Source organism: Schistocerca cancellata, chromosome 3, assembly GCF_023864275.1.
Source record: "Schistocerca cancellata isolate TAMUIC-IGC-003103 chromosome 3, iqSchCanc2.1, whole genome shotgun sequence".
NCBI classification, from domain to species: Eukaryota; Metazoa; Arthropoda; class Insecta; order Orthoptera; family Acrididae; genus Schistocerca; species Schistocerca cancellata.
Window position 1 is genome coordinate 42,325,417 of NC_064628.1, and position 23,631 is coordinate 42,349,047.

The following is a 23,631-nucleotide window of genomic DNA, read 5'->3' on the forward strand; positions in this document are numbered from 1 at the left end:
TCAACATGTGTTGGGTAAACCTTTTAGACAGCAAATAACTTGTTTCCAATTGCCATACAACTTTATAAATCTATATACTGTCTCAAATATTTAATTGTGCCTAACGATTTATGTGACAAAATTAGTTATCCCATAACGTTTGAAATGTCACTTATTGTAATTAAGTTTAGTTTGCAAACGTTAAGGACTGTCTGACCTCTTCTGTACTATCGTGGTGTTACTTTACATCTGGATGGACTGTCATAAAGACCGGTGTTCTCTAGTAGTCTCTAGCGGTACCCATTGTGTATCTTACAACGACTGTACTGTGGAGGGTTGCGACGATGTGCAACACAGATATGCTATGTTGGTTGCATACATTCAGGTGCAGCCTACAAGTTGGAATTCAGGCGTGACCCACTTTAGTTCTGTCAAGTGTACCTAAATGGCGTCCGTGGGTGATGTATTGAATCATATTATTTTTCTTTCTTTTCTTTGTTATATATAAGCCATATGTAAACTGAATGAGCTATAAACCAAAGATAAATTAACGAGTTGTTTTGTGGCAAGGATAATGCTTTGATAATCGTTAAATATCTGTATGAAACAATGTAAGAAATACGCTCTTCAATTTATTAATTCATGTATCTTCGACCTTTTTGTTTTGGGAAGTGGTAGTGTACGGACGTACGCTTGGATCTGTCGTACCAGAATTGTTAAAAATGTGTGTTTTAACCGTTTATTAAAAGTATTATAAAAAGTTATTAGAAAATGAATATTTATCCGCAAGGTTATAAGTTCCAATCCTATCTGTTCATCATTCCACTCGTCGCCGAGATCCTGGATCCAGAGGTTCGGTGCAGACAAGAATAATTCACATAGTATCTGGAGGAGCGTTCCTGCGTCGACATTGTCACATTCAAGGCTAAACACAATGGAATTATTGTGAAAGAAATGACACAGACTTGAACTTGGTTTACTTATATTAAAAGTATTGTGCTTCGTGTGACAGATCGACCATTTCAGTGGTTGCACAGTGATTATATGGCACTACACACTACTGGAAGCAGCGTTATGTAATGCATATTATGTTTATTGACCTTGAATGTAATGATATTAAAGGTCTGTTGATATTGTTATCAGTTAAAGTTCACCCAAGATTGTACACAAATTCACAAATAACCTTAGATTTTTTAAAAACTTCTTTCCAAACAGTTATTCCAATTATTCAAGCAGTTATTTATACACTTCCATTTCCACGTCCCTATTCATGAACACCAGATATTATTCTTAACACTTGCTTTTGTGCAACCAATATTTTCTTTCAAAGCGATGAGTTATCCCTTATTCCGAAAGATACTACTGAGTGGAAATATGCAAAATATGTCAAGACTTCAATACATTTGTTAACAAGATTAGCAGTTAGACGAAGCACAAAAGTAGCTGAACGTAATTGTTTGAGAAAATCAGTAATATGCTTCTTCCAGTTTGAATTTTCATCAATATGTTCATTCAAAAATTTGAAGCGTTCCGCCCTGTTTACTGACTCCAGCTCATGTGCTGCACCAGTTGTTGTTATGACTCTATTTTTTGTACAGAAATGGATGTAGTGTGTTTTTTCAAAATTTAGAGAGAATCCATTTTCAGAGAAACGCTTGATAATTCTTTAGAAAATATCATTTACCAACTCTTCTGTTGCTTTCTCTCTAATGATATTTATTATAACATATCGTTTGAAAAAAGTATCAGTTTTACTTGTTGAATGTAAGTTTAAGGTCATTCACATATTCAAGGAATAGAAATGATCCGAAATTGGACCCTGTAGGGCACCATTTGTGATACTTTTTCCGCAGTCACTAAATTTTTCTAGCTTTCCCACACTGTCTGAATTATTCAGCACACCCTTTTGCGTTCTGTGTGTTAAGTATGATTCAGACTACACAGACACACTATCGTATCTCTGCTTACCGACAGTCATAATCCTACAGAAAATGTGTCGATCTATTTGCAGCAGCTGGTGAAACTTATTAATCAAAGTACCTGCAGTTTGGTAGCAATCATAAGTGAGCTGCTTCATTTAAATGTGGCACATCTGAAAAAACTTGTGGACTCTCTGTCTCACCAGACTGAGACTAGTATCTAGGTTAGAGGCGGTGTTACACGGTATTAGCGTGACGTCACCTTTCGGTAATTAATTTCTTGTCTGGTGTGGCTACAGCCAATAAGCTATTACCTATATAGGCCCTCCCTGAGGGAGAATATTCACTATAAATGTTGTATTCCGGAAGTAGGAACAAAGTTTCGTTACTGAAGGGGTTCGTCTCCAGACATCTGCGACATTAGAAAATTCCCGAGAGTGGCTGAGAATATTAAATCCATCTAACAATGGTGTGATATCCAGAATGAGATTTTCACTCTGCAGTGGAGTGGGCGCTGATATGAAACTTCCTGGCAGATTAAAACTGTGTGCACGACCGAGACTCGAACTCAGGACCTTTGCCTTTCGCGGGCAAGCGCTCTACCATCTGAGCTACCGAAGCACGACTCACACCCACTCTCACAGCTTTACTTCTGCCAGTACCTCGTCTCCTACCTTCCAAACTTTACAGAAGCTCTCCTGCGAACCTTGCAGAACTAGCACTCCTGAAAGAAAGCATACTGCGGAGACATGGCTTAGCCACAGCCTGGGGGATGTTTCCAGAATGAGATTTTCACTCTGCAGCGGAGTGTGCGCTGATATGAAACTTCCCGGCAGATTAAAACTGTGTGCCCGACCGAGACTCGAACTCGGGACCTTTGCCTTTCGCGGGCAAGTGCTCTACCATCTACACAGTTTTAATCTGCCAGGAAGTTTCAATGGTGTGATATATCTGCCTACTGTATGGGAGATCATTATATTTCCATAGTGCCCAACCAGTTAAGAAAACGCACATAGGAACATGAAAAATGACATTGATTTAAATTTACATAAGTTGTGAAGGCGAAACCATAAAATTAAATTCAGTGAAAACTTTTGAAACTGAACAGGAATAAGTGACATAGGTATTATGATGACTAGCGTTGAGAAACATCTGAGATAAAATTTAACATAAGTATTTGGTTCAGTAGAATCCTGTCCGCCCCCAGTAGCTGAGTGGTCAGCGCGACAGACCGTCAATCCTAAGGGCCCGGGTTCGATTTCCCGGCTGGGTTGGAGATTTTGTCCGCTGAGGGGACTGGGCGGTGTGTTGTCCTAATTATCATCATTTCATCCCCATCGATACGAAAATCGCCGAAGTGGCGTCAAATCGAAAGACTCGCACCCAGCGAACGGTTTACCCGACGGGAGGCACTAGTCACACGACATGAATGATTGAGTAGAATCCTTATCAGGTTCCGTTGGGTCGATGCTAGGGTTTACGCGCAGCAATCGGTGGGTGCTGAGACGGAAAGCAAAATAATGAGATGCACACGTGATATGTTCTCAACTCTGGTTTACTTAACTTCAGTTCAGCACGCCCAGTTGTAATCCAACTGTTCCTTGATACAAACAGGTTCGTCGTAGATAACAACAGAATGGTGAGGCTGACTAGTACTCTTCGAAGGCACCGAGTGAATCCCACTGTCCGAAGGAGCTGGCGTAAGTGCGGCGTCTTCGTATGTCGGATTGGTGATGCCGCTACCCACGCGTGCAGCAGAGGCTGCGTCTTCGAGTCGGCGGCAGAGTGGCGGGCCATTCACACGACCGCGTCCGGCCATCCTGATTTAGGTTTTCCGTGATTTCCCTAAATCGTGAAACGTCCCCTTTAGAACAATTTATACACGACTGTGCTGATAAACCTCTTACACTATTTGCTTTTCAAACAGCTGAGCAAAACTGAACGTACTCAAACATTCACTAAAGTGACACACAATATTTTTAGCGCAACGCAATCTGACTATCAAAGATCCCTGCAAAAGAATGGCCCTGAGTAACATTAAACTACACCTTTCAAAAATCACTTACCTCACAAAAATCTTCATTACTCGAACTACTGCAATACAGCGAGCACCACTACTGCCAGCTAAATAAAAGATTCAAACTACGGAAGGCACTAACTACTGATAGGGATAGTTAGCAAATGAAAGATTTTAATAGAGAACAAACAATGTATTTACCTTAATATCATCACAAGTCATAATATATGTAATTTCAAAACTCCGCCATCTCTCTCCTCACATCCACCACTGCTGGCGGCTCACCTCTAACTGCGCAACGCTACGCGCTGTTAACATCCAGCTGCCCCTCTACAATGGCAGACAACAATGCAAACTAGCCACAGACTGCACACAGCACAGCCAGTGATTTTCATACAGAGAGCGCTACGTGGCGACGGCGTTACCAATATAAGAACCTAAACAGCCTACTTACATAAAGAAAACATAAACAGCCTACTTACATAGCCCCCATGCTCCCCACAAAAAATTTTTACAATTGGTGTTGGGCACTGGCCAATACAGATTTGAAAAAAATTTTTCACAATTACAGTAACAAAGATATAAAATGCACACACTTATTGATACAATGTTGGTCAAAAGCTAAAATTTTCTCACAGTCCATAAAGATAGTCCTGATCATTCATCATAATAGTAATTACAGTTCCTCATTAGTAAAAGAAATTGCACACAGAAGTAGTGGATTTCCATGCAGTCTTGAAGAAGTAGTGTTGTCCTTCCAACGGAAAGACAGTGCTGACACTTGACATGCTGACAGGTAATGGGCCACAACAGAGCAAACCCACAGCAGAGTCTATCGACGTTTTGAAGAAGATTGGTAGGTAGGTCATCACAGAGTAGACCCACTGTAGTCCTGGTAGAGATTACGGTATTGGTGAGTCAGCAAAGGTGTAGACCCACTGTAGTCCTTGTAGAAATAATGGTATTGGTGGGTCATCAAAGGTGTAGACCCACTGTAGTCCTTGTAGAGACGGCCAGCAGCCATCTGTTGCGACTGTGCAGGTGCACATTCACCATCGAAGAGTCTTGCTGAGAATATAGCAAGTCCATAACCACCACTTGTGCACGCACAAAGTTTTAGGAATTGTCCTTAGAACCAGCAATGCTGTTATCCAGTCCCTTGCTGAATTATTAACACACGTGCAAACACTAACAGTCACAACTTCTCACATATTATCCATATACTATGACCAACAGAAATGTGTGCAGTGAAATGGATGCTTACAAATTACTTAATTTGATTAACTGGCGTCAATTACAATATTATAACATGAGAATACAATTACAAAGGTACAAAATACATCATTAAAAACATAACAATACAGAAAACATTTGTAGTAATATAGGCTCTACAAAACAATAGAAATAAACATATACATCAGTGTTACAAGAATTATGACATAAGTAAATACATAAAAGATCAGAATAATTATTGAAACATCAACTTTACATACGAGCATTAAAACAGAACAGAATAAATAATGTCTAAGCATCTTTACAAGGTAAATAACATATTATTAGAAAAATTCTACAACATAGCTCTCATCAGCTAAACACATAAAGACAGGAAAAAGCACAAATACACAAGGGTACACAGATATATAGTGGGATGACACAAAAGGAAAGGACAGGGTTTTTTTTACTGCAGTATTTTGCATGGAGATCTCCCTTTGTTCATCATTATTCCCAAAAGTACTATCTAAGCCTGCTTTCTGTATTCTGTTCACATCCTCTTTCAAAATAGTTTTTCTCCACTGTACACTACTTTTTTTTTGCCAAACCATTTTCTTATAGCTTCTTAATGCATTTCGTCCAATTCATCATAGTTAGTTTCTTATATAGTCTACCCCCTCTTAAGCTAACTTAAATCTACTGAGCTCAGATGCTAAACTAAGGGACGAGGCAATGCAGCATCACATAAAACAATTAATACAAACATCAATGACAAAAAATAGAAATGGCAAAGCAAGCAGCATAAATTACAGCTAATATAAGGCACTGTGCAGGAAACAAGAAAAACTAGCTTAGAAGAGTAACACAAAGTCAAATTCAGTAACACTATGCCTGGCAAACAGCAGCAACTTATACCTAAACATGACATAGCTCAAGCAGAAAAAATATTACAGTAAAAACAACAATGCAGACAAGGGAAATGTCTATTCACATCTTAATGTCTATGTAATTAAAGTGGTGCACCACAACAACTTATTGTAAAAAAATATTACCATGTGCTTGAAAAGAAAATCATGTGTCCAGTTACTGTTACTAGTCCCTTCTTATTGTTCTTTCCTTTCCAAGTGCTCCTTTTTTTTTAAAGAATGTGGATTACAAAATTATTATTTAATAGATCTGTTGACAGAAAGTGTTCACATTAGGAAATGCATCTAAGTTTATTTTATAAAACTAATGCTGTAACACAGCTGGAAAACAGGTATCAAATGAAATAAGTAATTACGCAAACCAAAGCATAAAAATATCATTCAATAGTCATGTGGCATTTCGTAAGTCAGTAGCTCTCAACTCTCGTAGAAAGACACTTGTCATAATCAGGTGTGCAGATGTACGAATATTTCCCATCAATTCATAAGCATTTCAGTAATTAGCACAAAGTACGAGTAATCATATGTTTTCAGGTAATGAGCGTGTAATATTTGCGATGCTTTCTACAAAGGAATGTCAATAGCAAGGTTAATGGAAGTAATGAGGGTGTCGCATTTGCAATATTTTCTCTAAAGGAATGTCAATGGCGAGGATAAAGGCCTGCCTTTTTTCTTTTTTTTCTACCTGTGCTTCCGGAAAGGCACACCCTAATGGCTTGTTCTCCAGGTGTTTGACACAGCTCTGTGCCCACGACGCATTACGTGCAGGTGGTCACTTAACTTTCTTACGGAAATATTTACGACACCAGTTTCCGCTACAGTGACAGTCTCATATGAAAATTTCACAGGTCGAAAATTTATGTCACAAGTGTGTAGAAACAAAATCCTATGAATATAACAGTGTTCAAAAAAATTTTCGCCGGCATTGTGATACATTCACGCATTTACACACACATTTCATAACTCTTAAAGTACGATTCTCGGTTTCCAACATCCTTTTTCACAAGTCAAGAGTCCTTAACTTCTTTCATTATTCATATACATATAAACACGTAATCACATTCCTCATATATGGTAGCATCATCTTATTGACATAAACATACCTCAACAGCATAATACACATCGTCATTGTAAAAATATCATAACATCTCAGTCAATTCTCAAAATCGTCGTAGCTTCCTCCAATAATTTCAAAACCTAAAAAGAATTCTCTGCTCATTTAAATAGTGTCATCTACCTCAAACGTACTTTAAAAATCATGATCTCATACCAAATACATCATTCAAAGCTCTCATTGTATCACAATGGTTCCGAAAAAATATGAACAGTTCATAAAGTACAGACAAAATACAATTTCGTAAGTGTGAAGTTATCCAGCTGTGTAATTGCGTAAAAATGTGTCACTGACGTAGTAAAAAAGTTTGTCTCTCTCAGTTAAATGATCAGATAGCTGTGTAATTTATGTTTTAGAGAAATATGGTACCGATGTGTAAAGTTGTATAAGCAAATACCATATTAGCTAGGGCTCCTTGTGCTTGCCAACTACATGGTACACAAAGTAGGCGTGTACCCCCTGAGGATTAATGTAATTATACCCTCAGGTGTTACAGATTACAACAATGGAATGAAATGTATTACGGAAAACGTTTGTATCAATGTACTTCAAATATCTTTAAAAATAAATGATTTAAGTACAAAATTAATCACTCAAATACGTGTCCTGTAGCGCTAAATGTGCGTCTTGCTGTAAGATAATCTCTGTGGAAGTGCCGTAGTTATTGTCCTCCGAAAGCTAAGTTCTGCAGAAGCCAATGTACTTACCTCATGATAAACAAAAGTGAAATGCTTTGCGTATAGATATCTTAGTTATTACGCTTATTGACGTGATGAAGAAAGTACTGTGCTGTAACGTGTTGTTGTGCTACGGAAAAGGCTGTCTCATTGTAGCTATACCACAAAAGTTACTACTAAAACATGTTTTACTTTCCAGAATAATTCAGAAAAACTGTGCAGATATAAAACAGAAACACCGCAAAAGCAACATTGTAAATTGTCACTCATTAGTAGTGTCATGATAAAATCGTGTAGCTGTCATATAAATTAACCACTGTGTCATCTGGTATCTCACAGAAAGTACTTTAAATCTAGAATGTATTTTCAAGTAAACCAAAATGTTGCATTAAAATCTCATTAGCAGTATCAGTATATGTTCTAAGTATGTGAGCCTTATAGTCGTTACGTAATCGTGCAACTAACAAGCAAGAATGTACACACACAATAACACTGTGACGTCTGTTCACTATAACAATGCATTCGTAATTTCTGTTTAAATAAGTTCTCTTGGTTCTTGATTGGATATTTAACTTCAAACATTGTTGCATGGTAACAGTTTCTAAGACTGACAATGCATACTAGAAATGTGAAGTGAAAAATTTTATGGCAAAGACTAAGTTATAAAGCAGATTATCTTTCAATAAACGGTTTCACATGTGAAATGTGGTGTAAACCTTTACTCTTCCTAGTACGTAGTGTTTCAACTTCGACGCAATTATCATGTGGTATACGTCGATAAAGAATACTGGAAATTTTCTCAAGGTTAGCGTCTATGTTATTTTTCCCTGAGCCAGCGGGCGCACGTGGCTCCCTGCGGTGCGAGTCATTGTCTGTTTCTTTGTTGGCGCACGTCGTTACTGGGATTAGGAGACCTAACTTCTACAAATTCGCCTTGCCAAGAGGGCCCAGCCTTGTTAGAATCCCGCCAGTTCTGATGGAATTCAGGTCTGTCATTTTGTCGGTAGTTTACATAGTTTCTTGTTTGTCGGTCATGTGGTGGAGAATTTCTCCCAGAATCGTAACTGCGTGGTGGACCGTTGCGTCTGAAGTTATTCTGTCTCCCTTGATAATAATTATTTTGGTTCCCATATTGTCTGTTCCTATGGTTGTCTCTGTCACATTCATTACTATGGAAAAGCGATCTTTCTCTGTAACTATTATTCTGCCAACGGTTGTCATATGGGTGGTGTCTGTTTTGGTCACGATTTGCAATGTAAGAATAGCCTTGTCGTGTCCAGTTATTTCTGTCATCGCCGAATTGCGACAAATGTGACCTGTAATTGTTGTGTTCCTGTTTTCGCGTTCCGCGATTGTCAGTGTCAATTTCCAGTTCTTGTAAGAGTCCCTGAAAAGCTTCAATGTCGTCTTTGCAACGTCCTGCCAAAATAATATGCCGTAAATGTGCAGGTAATTTGATTAAGCAAATGCGGATGAGTTCTGAGGGGCTGTATGGGTTTGACAGGTATTGATTCTTGTGCAACATGTCTTCAAAATATTTCACAAGACTGGAAAATTCAGATTGTTCGAAGTGTTTCATCATTATGATGCTATGTTTTACTCGGTCTTGTGTAGCTTGAGACCAATATGCTGAGAGGAAGGCATGATAAAAATCTCCTTCACTGTGACAATCGTGAATGACCGATCGCATTCTTACACCTGGTTCATTCTCTAAGTAGCCACACATAAATTCTAACCTGTGTTCCAATGACCAGTTGGGAGGGAAACAATGAGAGAATTGATGGAACCACGCTTGTGGATGAATGTCGTTGGCAGAATTCTTAAACGTTTTGAATTTACGTGTAGTAATGAACAGCTTATAGTCAAAATCATCGTGTCGGCGAGTAGCATATCGGTCATTGTTACGTCGTGTCGGCGGTTCCATCTCAAAATTCGGTGTACCTTGCCAATTTCTTTCATAATTACCGAAATGCCCTGTGTTATTATTTTGTGGCTTTTCCGTATTTCTAAGTTCCTCTTCCCGTGTTGGAGCGCGAGTGTCCTCTGAAATATGTAATTCTTGTATTACCTGTGTCAGCTGATCTTGTACTTCCCGGATTTCTCTTTGGTGTTGCGTATTAATTTGATTCAGATTTTGTTTCAGTTTCCTAATTTGTTTGCATTCTTCTGTGTCATTAAAGACTACCGGTTTTGTGTCATTCAGATTATCATCTACCTTCGCAGATAAATTATTTAGCTGATCCGAAAGTTCAACTACTTTTTCTGATAATGAACTAATTTCCTCCATGTGTCTTTCTGAACCAATTTTCAGAGTATCTACTGTGTCCTTTAAGTTTTCCTGAGTTTTTGCAAGTTGCATAACCGAATCGGTAGATGCAACTGAGTCCATTTTAGCTTGCAAGGTCTCATGATTTTCATGAACAATAGTTTGCAGTTCTTTTATGGCTGCTTCGTGATTCTGTAATGCATTTTCATGCCGCGAAAAAATAGGCTGAAAATGCTCACAAATTTGTGTTTTTACGTCATTACAGACTTTTTGACATTTCGATTCAATGTTATGTAACTCAGTAGTTAAATCTTCACGTGTTTGTTCAAGTGTGGTGTCTAACTTCCGAAGATTTTGTTCCATTGTGTCTAACTTTTGCAGCTTTTGCTGTGTTTGTCTCTGATTTTGTTCCATTTGTTGCATTAGTTGTAATAACAATGCATTAGTGTCTGGAATCTGTTCCTCTACTCTTTTCGGCAGTGCATTTACACCAGCAACATTCACATTTTGACAAGCTGAAAATGTGTCTTGACTTATTTGAGAAAACGGTGAGGACGCAAAACCTGAATCTACAGTATTTGTAAAATTGTGTCCTGTCATTTCGGATTCCTGAGGCGAGCTGTTGCCGACCGATCGATCGATAATGCTTCCCTGTTCACAACCTGTTTCACTGTCTACACCATTATTTGCCGCCCGCTCCATTTCCCTATGCACAATTACCAAATTACTACTTGGAACGTCTGTTAATTCACTACACAGTGGTGCTGATAAGCTACGCTCGTCGTCACTATTATTTCTCAGTTTACTTTGGAGCCTAGTGTTACGTTTTTCACACGCCATTATTGTGACAATATTTCACACGATAACACAGAAAAACACAATTTGAAGAGCAAAAATAAGAGAACACATTAATATAGCACTGAAAATAATATCTAGTTAATTGCAGCTGCGAAATACTTGGTGCAAATCTACATGCATGCCACAACTGTTTTACAGTACAACAATGAAAGACTGCAACTACAAAGGAGATTCTCTCTACAATTACGCATTAGCAATAAACAAAAGCTACACTAAATACACAAACTACAAGAAAAAAATCAGAAGATTCCAGTGAGGTATCCTAGGCTAAGGGTCGACGTATGAAACGTCCCCTTTAGAACAATTTATACACGACTGTGCTGATAAACCTCTTACACTATTTGCTTTTCAAACAGCTGAGCAAAACTGAACGCACTCAAACATTCACTAAAGTGACACACAATATTTTTAGCGCAACGCAATCTGACTATCAAAGATCCCTGCAAAAGAATGGCCCTGAGTAACATTAAACTACACCTTTCAAAAATCACTTACCTCACAAAAATCTTCATTACTCGAACTACTGCAATACAGCGAGCACCACTACTGCCAGCTAAATAAAAGATTCAAACTACGGAAGGCACTAACTACTGATAGGGATAGTTAGCAAATGAAAGATTTTAATAGAGAACAAACAATGTATTTACCTTAATATCATCACAAGTCATAATATATGTAATTTCAAAACTCCGCCATCTCTCTCCTCACATCCACCACTGCTGGCGGCTCACCTCTAACTGCACAACGCTACGCGCTGTTAACTTCCAGCTGCCCCTCTACAATGGCAGACAACAATGCAAACTAGCCACAGACTGCACACAGCACAGCCAGTGATTTTCATACAGAGAGCGCTACGTGGCGACGGCGTTGCCAATATAAGAACCTAAACAGCCTACTTACATAAAGAAAACATAAACAGCCTACTTACAATCGCTCCAGGCAAATGCCGGAATGGTTCCTGGTGTGGTGTCCTTAGTGTACGACACCACAAATTCTATTCATAATTTGCGGATACTTGTACTGAATCGCATAACATTCAACTAATGGAGGCACAGCCAGAGTCCTGATGTGTGTGTGTATCTGTTTAGACTCTCGCTTTCACTAAGGGGATTCTGCTTGTATCACAAATATGAGAAACTACCCACTCACCCGCCCCCACACACCTTCCATATATTACAAATACTGACACGGCAACTGCGAGTGTGTTGGCACAGAGAGGTGTGAAGTAAAAATTAAGCGAAGGTCATAGCAAGGATATACCTACTCATGTGCATACGTTTATCAAGATCAGCGCGTACATTCAGGAAAGCCCCTTGGACCCCATAATATCCTGTGGCATGAATACATGACTCTTGCATCTCAAAAACTTAGGTGTATTGCATCACATGTCGCTAGTTGTATTGCATCATGTAGTACACAGTCTGCCCCACTAGCTGAGTGGAAGCCGGCACGGTAGCTCAGCGTGTTCGCTCAGAGCTAGCCTCTGAAATAAAAAATAAAAAAACTGAGTAAAAGGATCACCAAAGAACTTCAACGGATGTCATGTGACGTCCGCTGCGATTAAATGGTTCAAATGGCTCTGAGGACTATGGGACTTAACTTCTGAGGTCATCAGTCCCCTAGAACTTAGAACTACTTAAACCTAACTAACCTAAGGACATCACACACTTTCATGCCCGACGCAGGATTCGAACCTGCGACCGTAGCGGTCCCCGCTGTTCCAAATTGAAGCGCCCAGAACTGCTCGGCCACAACGGCTGTCCCGGTGCGATTAAATACACCTAATAGTAATGAACAAAATGAAAAAAAAAGTGTAAGCAAGAAGACCCGGGTTCGAGTTCCGGCTGCAGCACAAATTTAAATCGCCGGCGCGGTAGCTCAGCGTCTTCGGTCAGAGGGTTTAGCTACTCTCTGTAAAAAAAAAAAAAAAAAAAAAAAAAAAAGATAACTGAATGAACCGACCAACGAACAACCTGAACGAGTGTCATAGGACGAACAAATTCAACGAACAATATAGAACAAAATAAGATCAACGAAAAAAAATTGTCACTGTGTTGGACTGCGAAGTGGGCGAGCGCTGTTCAAGCCCCCCTCTCGCCATGGTTTTAAAAAAATGCAAAAAAAAAAAAAAAGTGGTCAGCTTGACGGATTGCCGTCCTACGAGCCCGAGTTCGATTCCCGCCTGGGTCGGAGATTTTCTCCGCTCAGGGACTGGCTGTTGTGTCATCTTCATCGACACGTCATCCCCATCCGGCGATTAGGTCGCCCAATGTGGCGGCCGGAACTGCCCTGCAAGGGCCTCCCGGCCAATGACGCCAAACGCTCATTTTTCCATGTAGTATACAACTAAGGGAGGCATAGCTGGAGTCCTGAGATATGTTGACTTTTTGCAGTCTTGCTTACATTAAGGAAATTCTATATTTACCGCAAATAGATAATGGCTGGCTCTGAGCACTATGGGACTCAACTGCTGAGGTCATTAGTCCCCTAGAACTTAGAACTAGTTAAACCTAACTAACCTAAGGACAGCACAAACATCCATGCCCGAGGCAGGATTCGAACCTGCGACCGTAGCGGTGTTGCGGTTCCAGACTGCAGCGCCTTTAACCGCACGGCCACTTCGGCCGGCATAGATAATGTTCGGTAGCTCCCTCAAACAACGAAACTGTGTCCAGTAGCCGGCCGGGGTGGCCGAGCGGTTCTAGGCGCTACAGTCTGGAAGCGCGCGACCGCTACGGTCGCAGGTTCGAATCCTGCCTCGGGCATGGATGTGTGTGATATCCTTAGTTTAGTTAGGTTTAAGTAGTTCTAAGTTCTAGGGGACTAATGACCTCAGAAGTTAACTCCCATAGTGCTCAGAGCCATTTGAACCATTTTGTGTCCAGTAGTTGGAAGAAAGCATAAGCCACACCGGTCTACAAGAAGGGCAGCAGGAGTGATTCACAAAATCCACCGTTCAGTACCTTTGACAAACACCTGCTGCAGAATCTTAGTACATGTTTTGAGCTCAAACGTTATGAGTTACCTCTAATAGAATGGTATCCTCCACGCCAACCAACGCGGATTTCGAAAACATCAGTCACGCGAAATCGGTCAAGTGAAACCAAGCTCGCGCTTTTCTCACATGTTGTTGTTGTTGTGGTCTTCAGTCCTGAGACTGGTTTGATGCAGCTCTCCATGCTACTCTATCCTGTGCAAGCTTCTTCATCTCCCAGTACCTACTGCAATCCTTCTGAATCTGCTTAGTGTATTCATCCCTTGGTCTCCCTCTACGATTTTCCACGCTGCCCTCCAACACTAAATTGGTGATCCCTTGATGCCTCAGAACATGTCCTACCAACCGATCCCTTCTTTTGGTCAAGTTGTGCCACAAACTTCTCTTCTCCCCAATCCTATTCAATACTTTCTCATTAGTTATGTGATCTACCCATCTAATCTTCAGCATTCTTCTGTAGCACCACATTTCGAAAGCTTCTATTCTCTTCTTGTCCAAACTATTTATCGTCCATGTTTCGCTTCCATACATGGCTACACTCCATACAAATACTTTCAGAAATGACTTCTTGACACTTAAATCTATACTCGATGTTAATAAATTTCTCTTCTTCAGAAACGCTTTCCTCGCCATTGCCAGTCTACATTTTATATCCTGTCTCTTTCGACCATCATCAGTTATTTTGCTCCCCAAATAGAAAAACTCCTTTACTACTTTAAGTGTCTCATTTCCTAATCTAATTCCCTCAGCATCACCCGACTTAATTCGACTACATTCCATTATCCTCGTTTTGCTTTTGTTGATGTTCATCTTATATCCTCCTTTCAAGACGCTATCCATTCCGTTCAACTGCTCTTCCAAGTCCTTTGCTGTCTCTGACAGAATTACAATGTCATCGGTGAACCTCAACATTTTTATTTCTTCTCCATGAATTTTAATAGCTACTCCGAATTTTTCTTTTGTTTCCTTTACTGCTTGCTCAATATAGAGATTGAATAACATCGGGGAGAGGCTACAACCCTGTCTTACTCCCATCCCAACAACTGCTTCCCTTTCATGTCCCTCGACTCTTATAACTGCCATCTGGTTTCTGTACAAATTGTAAATAGCCTTTCGCTCCCTGTATTTTACCCCTGCCACCTTCAGAATTTGAAAGAGAGTATTCCAGTCAACATTGTCAAAAGCTTTCTCTAAGTCTACAAATGCTAGAAACGTAGGTTTGCCTTACCTTAATCTTTCTTCTAAGATAAGTCGTAAGGTCAGTATTGCCTCACGTGTTCCAGTATTTCTACGGAATCCAAACTGATCTTCCCCGAGGTCGGCTTCTACTAGCTTTTCCATTCGTCTGTAAAGAATTCGTGTTAGTATTTAGCAGCAGTGACTTATTAAACTGATAGTTCGGTAATTTTCACATCTGTCGACACCTGCTTTCTTTGGGATTGGAGTTATTATATTCTTCTTGAAGTCTGAGGGTATTTCGCCTGTTTCATACATCTTGCTCACCAGATGGTAGAGTTTTGTCAGGACTGGCTCTCCCACGGCCGTCAGTAGTTCCAATGGAATGTTGTCTACTCCGGGGCCCTTGTTTCGACTCAGATCTTTCAGTGCTCTGTCAAACTCTTCACGCAGTGTCGTATCTCCCATTTCATCTTCATCTACATCCTCTTCTATTTCCATAATATTGTCCTCAAGTACATCGCCCTTGTATAGACCCTCTATATACTCCTTCCACCTTTCTGCTTTCCCTTTCTGGCTTTCTCACGTGACATACTGAAATTCGAATGAAAGAGCTACGAACTCCTTCCATGCGTTGAGAATTAGTGTGTTTACTGCGCCCTAGGTATTTATGCGCTTGCGTCAGACGCTCGCTGCGCTGTTTATCAGGTCGGGTATTTCAAGCGTCCGTCAGCGCTCGGCGTACACAGTACACACTGCAGCTTCGTTCCTCAGCCGCGGTCGGCCTAACGGGACTCGGCCGCAGCACAGGGCACTGACCGCTAGCCCTAGCGGCTGCACGGATATCGGCACAGTGGAGGCGAGGACGACCAGCTGCTGAGGCGTCGTCTTCCTTCTTCACTCTGTGCTCAGCAACACCCAATCGTCTGCAATCCTTTGTTGCGTCAGTTCACACAGCAGGTTTATCTGACCGATGGGAGAGCCTCACGCGGATGCTGAAAAAACCTACGACGGAAAATATGCTAAGTGTCCAGAGGAGGCCTGCTTATGTTTCGTGAACCACGATCTAGGAATGTACTGCAATCCCCTACGTATCGATCACGCAGGAAAAGAGAAGAAAAGATAAGACTAATAATTACATCCGGCACATATGCATTTAGTAATTATTCTTCCCGCTCTCCAAACGCGAATAGAACGGGAAGAAGCCTGAATAGGCCGTACAATAGTGCTCCTCTCTGCCATGCGTTCTGCAGTGTTCTGCGTAGATGTAGGTTGCACTGTTGATATCATATCTTAGTCAACATATGCAAATTACATTACCAAAACTACATACAACAAAAAAAGCCTATCTATAGATGCAAAATTAAAACACTATAAAACAGTTACACAACCAGAAATAACGTATGCAGCTGAAATTATCTTCAAAACAACTAATACAGCAGAAATTGACAGAATACTAAAAATAGAAAGAAGAATAATTAGGACATGTATAAATAAACAGTATAAAATAAATGGACATTGGAGAATAGCATCAAATGAAACAGTATATAAGAAAATAGAACCAGTCATGAGCACAATCAGGAAGAAACGCATCTCATTCTTTGGACATCTGATGAGAACTCCAGAAAACAGAATTAGTAAAAAAATAATACAAAAATTGTGGAATAGCAAGAGCGACATTAAATGGATCACAGAAATTAAGGAAGGTATAAAAGAACTTCAAATTACAGTAGATGACCTAAAAAACAAGACAGAGAAAACCAGAATACTGCAAGACCCGCAAACCAGACTACAAATGAAAATCAATAAAAGGAGTACAGGAAGAGTTGTCTCAGATGAAGAAAGAAAGAAAATATCTGAAAGAATGAAGAAATATTGGGCAGACAGAAGAGCAAAACACCTTTCATATAAGAATAGCCTCTAATAATTATATCACCTAAATATATTAAGTTATTGTCGAACCAAATTGTATCCATTTGTAACAACTTCTTTAGAACTTTGTATTTTTGACTACAGTGGTTCAATGAAGGCCATAAAATAAATAATAATAAAAATAAAAAAAACAACATATCACAGTTGGATTTCACTGAGTCACACATTCAGCATTCGTTTAGTGTCACTCATAAATACTGCTAAACATTCACAGTCTTTTCATTTTCTATGCCCTGGTATTTAATGTCCTAAAATATGAGTTGCTCTTTCTTCTACTGATGCAAATCTTCCATCACATCTTTTTCTTAATCGGAAAATAGTTTCAGGTGTCTTATATGAGTATGATGAGAATGCATGAGACGTGTACGAAGAGTTACACTAATTGATAAACGGCAGCATATCCATCAACAAGATGTTTAGCCGCGGGATTAGCCGAGCGGTCTCAGGCGCTGCAGTCATGGACTGTGCGGCTGGTCCCGGCGGGGGTTCGAGTCCTCCCTCGGGCATGCGTGTGTGAGTTTGTCCTTAGGATAATTTTGGTTAAGTAGTGTGTAAGCTTAGGGACTGATAAGATTTCGCGCACTTTTTTGAACAAGATCTTTATGGAGGATTTTAAGCGAGAATGTTATAAAAATAAAGTTCTATTTTTAAGAGGGAAACTTCAGAAATGATGCAAGGCATAAAATAGGCCACACAGCAGCGAATTAGTCAGAGACCCACGAGTTCCTCCTCAAGTTTTCCTGAAGTAGCCGATCCTAGCATCTGTAAACAGCTTAAACGTGGGCAATGCCCGCTTGTAAATGACACTTTATTAACAAATGCTATTAGTCAATTTTGAAAGTAGCCGAATTAGCATGTTTTCCTCACAGTTGTCTGTCGAACAAGCTTTCGCTGTAAGGTGTTCTCCTATTTCTGCCTCTTTGCCTCTAATTCTCTCACCTGTGTCTGCCAGCCTAGACGGTTTTTGCACATTTTCATTTGCCCATAAGGAATACTGCTCAGCTTCTGTACTCACTGCTCCCTTTCTAATAGCCGGCCGGTGTGGCCGTGCGGTTAAAGGCGCTTCAGTCTGGAACCGCGTGACCACTACGGTCGCAGGTTCGAATCCTGCCTCGGGCATGGATGTGTGTGATGTCCTTAGGTTAGTTAGGTTTAAGTAGTTCTAAGTTCTAGGGGACTTATGACCACAGCAGTTGAGTCCCATAGTGCTCAGAACCATTTGAACCAACCCTTTCTAATATTCTCATCTGGACTGCGTAGCTGCCACTGCAACTTCGCACTCGCGTCTTTTATTCCCTGCGCAATTCGTTCATCCTCTTTGCCGTCCTCCTCTTTCGCTATTAACATAGTTTAGGCGAGCATGTGCTATATACTCAACTGCAAGACCCGCCTAGGCTGAATTGCAGTGCTGGCCAGGGGAAATGTCGAGACAGATAATCTGCAACGACAGCATTTTAGAAGAATTTTCGAATTAAAAGCCTATAACGCAAGATTTAAGGCTTATTATTTAACTGTATAACATTTTACTAGGCATTGCATGAATTAGTGAACTGATAAAAATAAAAAGATTGAAATCCCTCGGATATTGAACTTGATTAACTAAAGTTGCTATGAACAACTACGTTTTTCAGAAATGAGCAAAAAGTTGAGATTCACTACCACGTAAATAAGTATTTTAATTTTAAATTGTAATTCTGTCAGAGACAGCAAAGGACTTGGAAGAGCAGTTGAACGGAATGGATGGTATCTTGAAGGGAGGATATAAGATGAACATCAACAAAAGCAAAACGAGGATAATGGAATGTAGTGGAATTAAGTCGGGTGATGCTGAGGGAATTAGATTAGGAAATGAGACACTTAAAGTAGTAAAGGAGTTTTGCTATTTGGGGAGCAAAATAACTGATGATGGTCGAAGTAGAGAGGACATAAAATGTAGACTGGCAATGGCAAGGAAAGTGTTTCTGGAGAAGAGAAATTTGTTAACATCGAGTATAGATTTAAGTGTCAGGAAGTCATTTCTGAAAGTATTTGTATGGAGTGTAGCCATGTATGGAAGTGAAACATGGACGGTAAATAGTTTGGACAAGAAGAGAATAGAAGCTTTCGAAATGTGGTGCTACAGAAGAATGCTGAAGATTAGAATGGTAGATCACATAACTAATGAGGAAGAGAAGTTTGTGGCACAACTTGACCAGAAGAAGGGATCAGTTGGTAGGACATGTTCTGAGGCATCAAGGGATCACCAATTTAGTATTGGAGGGCAGCGTGGAGGGTAAAAATCGTAGGGGGAGGCCAAGAGATGAATACACTAAGCAGATTCAGAAGGATGTAGGTTGCAGTAGGTACTGGGAGATGACGAAGCTTGCACAGGATAGAGTAGCATGGAGAGCTGCATCAAACCAGTCTTAGGACTGAAGACCACAACAACAACAACAACAACATTTTACTAGGCATTGCATGAATTAGTGAACTGATAAAAATAAAAAGATTGAAATCCCTCGGATATTGAACTTGATTAACTAAAGTTGCTATGAACAACTATGTTTTTCAGAAATGAGCAAAAAGTTGAGATTCACTACCACGTAAATCAGTATTTTAGTTTTAAATATAACATATTGTAAATGTAAGCACACGTTATTCTTTGGCAAATTGTAGGTAACGAAACAGAACGTAACACCCAATTTTACTTGTTTTTAATTTATTTAAATCCACATCTGCTCTCCACAAGTCACCTAAAGGTGTGTGGCGGAGGGTGTTTGTGTACCACTGTCACTTTCCCCTTTTGCTTTCCCGTTCACTAATGGTTCGCAGGAAGGTCTGAATGGTATACCTCTGTGTGGGCTCGATTCCCTCTGATTTTACTACCGTGATGATTTCAAGAGATACACGTAGGAGAAAGCAACAGATTGGCTCCCTCATAGGAACGTGCTGTCTCAGAACTCTTAACAGCAGACGCCACCGTGATGCAGAACGCCTCTCTTGCAACGTCTGTCAACGGAGTTGGTTGAGCGTCACCGTGCCGGTTTCGTGATTAATAAATGAACCTGTAACGAAACGTGCTGCTCTTCTTTGGATCTCTCTCTCTCTTCCTAATCCTGTCTGCTACGGATCCCATACTAACGAGCAATAGTCAAGCTACGTAAGCTATCCCGTTTGTGGGTGGACTATATTTCCTGACGATTCTTCCAGCATATCTCAGTCTGGCATCTAACTTATTTACAAGTTGTTTGATATGATCGTTCCACTTTAAATCACTCCATATTCCTAGATGATTTATCGAAATAACAGCTTTGAGTCATCGTTCTGCAATCTTGTAAACATATGGTAATGGGTCTTTCTGCCTATTTGTGAACAATACGTCACATTTGTTTCAGATACAACACTTTCTTAAATACTCATGTTTAAAACGAAAATTTCAACTAATCTAATTGGTTTGCACCTGCATTCGATACTAATGGTCGTCGTTGTGTGACTCGGTCCTCCCGTCGTGTAGACCGTTCGCCGGGGGCAAGTCTTTCGATTTGACGCCACTTCGGCGAGTTGCGCGTCGATGGAGATGAAATGATGATGATTAGGACAACATAACACCCAGTTCCTAAGCGAAGAGAATCTCCGTCCCAGCTGGGAATCGAACCCGGGCACATTAGATCGACCTTCTGTCGCGCTGGCCACTCAGCTACCTGGGGCGGACATACTAATGATACAGCCCTACTTGTGATCACCGCCTATGTTCGACGTCAACGCGCAATAACCACCCACAGACGGCTGGTGGCAGCACTAGCAGTGGAAGGAATACAAAGCGTGTGTGGAGGACGCGGAAAACAGTGCAGTCGTTGTCGTAATGCGGAAATGGAGCGATTTATCTGACGTCGAAAAGGGCATGAGCACTGTCTTTCGGGCCAAGGGTGGAAGCATTTCCGAAACGGCTAAGTTTTAAATTGTCCACGCGCCGCCGTGGTTAAAATGGCAAAATGGCGGTATCTGAAACCGGCGGCGAGGCAACTATGATGCACCACGGGTCGTAGGTGGCAGGGTGAACGACGGCTGCGGAATTCTGTACGGGCGAATAGACGTGCAGCTGTTCAGCAGCTGACAACCCAGATGGGACTAACGACGGTCTTGCCAACGATCGTTCAGCGAACTTCGCTGCTTATGAGCCGCCATTGCAGGCGCCTGGTTACATATCCATGCCACAACTCGAGACCGACAGCGCCGACTTCATCTTTCAACAGGGTGCTGCTCCACCGTACTTCCATCATGATGTTCGGCATTTCTTAAACAGGAGATTGGAAAACCGATGGATCGGTCGTGGTGGAGATCATGATCAGCAATTCATGTCACGGCCTCCACGCTCTCCCGACTTAACCCCATGCGATTTCTTTCTGTGGGGTTATGTGAAAGATTCAGTGTTTAAACCTCCTCTACCAAGAAACGTGCCAGAACTGCGAGCTCGCATCAACAATGCTTTCGAACTCATTGATGGGGACATGCTGCGCCGAGTGTGGGAGGAACTTGATTATCGGCTTGATGTCTGCCGAATCACTAAAGGGGCACATATCGAACATTTGTGAACGCCTAAAAAAACTTTTTGAGTTTTTGTATGTGTGTGCAAAGCATTGTGAAAATATCTCAAATAATAAAGTTATTGTAGAGCTGTGAAATCGCTTCAATCATTTGTAATAACCCTGTATAAGGGGGCGTTCAAAATGAAACGAGCCGGAGGCATAGGTACAGAAACCAGTACCTGTATGTTAGAAGTATTGACCCCGGCTGTTGAGACACTTGTCCCTCTGTGACACAAGGCGGTGAATGGCTGTCTCATAAAATTCCCGGGAATTTTATGAGACAGTGATTCACCGCCTTGTGTCGCAGTGAGACAAGTGCCTCAACAGCCAGGGTCAATACTTCTAACATACAGGTACTGGTTTCTGTAATTATGCCTCCGGCTTGTTTCTTTTTGAACGGCCCTTATACACTGCGAAACACAATTAAAGCATCACTTTTTCCCAAACTCCGTAATTGTCTCCTATAAATTTGAAATTTGGCTCTAAGCTGCCAACTAATTTTCTCTGTTATGGTGTAAAGGCGTAGCACCTTGTGACGTCAGCCTGGGGCTTGGAGACAATTCAAACAGCAAGGTGTCTACATATGCGAAAAATAGATCACAGCTCAGAAATTCATGTGGGCTGTAAGGTGGTTAATGATGTCACGTAGGCACCAGATTCTGTCCAACGCTACCGTGGATGTGTCACTCGATGGGAAGGTCGTCACAGCCCTTCTTACCCACATTTCATCCCTTCCTTTGATGCCTCTGCGATGGATGTCGGAACCGCGACGCCCAGCGCTGAAGTCACGCGGTTTTCTTATGGGTGGTCGAGGAAAATACTTCAGGCGCACCACCGCTCAGAATAGACAAGAAAAGGCCTTAGGATATCGCATTAATGGCGCCTATATAACCACCCTTCCTTCGAGGCGTTCATTTCTACACATTTCGCGGTCAAAAACGACAGTTGACAGTGGAAAGAGGAACAGAACGAACGTGCTCTTACCCCTTAGTAGTGTAGTGCGATGGCAGTTTTTGCTTTGCTATTCAGGGTGGAAGCACTAAGGGTCGTTCAAAACGATTCAACAAAATTTTAACGTGGTCTGAAGCTGCAAAAGGTGTTTACCGGATGCTTTCTCAGCCGTCCTGTTTCGAGCACGAATGTGGCGTGATCAGAGAGTGGTTCAACATTAACACGTGTGTAAATGCAACGGCAGAGGTGTTCTCTAAGACCCCCTAGTTCGGCAACACCCTTGGTGCCACCCACACATCTTTGTTGAGCATGTTAAAAGTATATACACTATGTGATCAAAAGTATACGGACACTTGCCTGACTGGCAGAAAATGATTTCCAAGTTTGTGGCGCCCTCCATCGGTAATGCTGGAATTCAACTTGGTGTTGGCCCACCCTTAGCCTTGATGACAGCTTCCATTCTCGCAGGCATATGTTTAATCAGGTGCTGGAAGGTTTCTTGGGGAATGGTAGCCCATTCTGCACGGAGTACTGCAGTGAGGAGAATTATCGATATCGGTCGGTGAGGCCTGGCACGAAGTCGGCGTTCCAAAACATCCGAAAGGTGTTCTATAGGATTCAGATCAGGACTCTGTCCAGGCCAGTCCATTACAGGGATCTTACTGTCGTGTAACCACTCCGCCACAGGCCGTGCATTATGAACAGGTGCCCGATCGTGTTGAAAGATGCAATCGCCGTCCCCGAATTGCTCTTCTACAGTGGGAAGCAAGAAGGTGCTTAAAACATCAATGTGGGCCTATGCTGTGATAGTGCCACGCAAATGAACAAGGGGTACAAGCCCCCTCCACGAAAAACACGACCATACCGTAACACCGTCGCCTATGATTTTTACTGTTGGCACTACACACGCTGGCAGATGACGTTCACCGGGCATTTGCCATAACCACACACTGCCGTTGGATCGCCGCATTGTGTACCGTGATTCGTCACTCCACACAACGTTTTTCCACTGTTCAATCGTCCAATGTTTACGCTGCTTACACC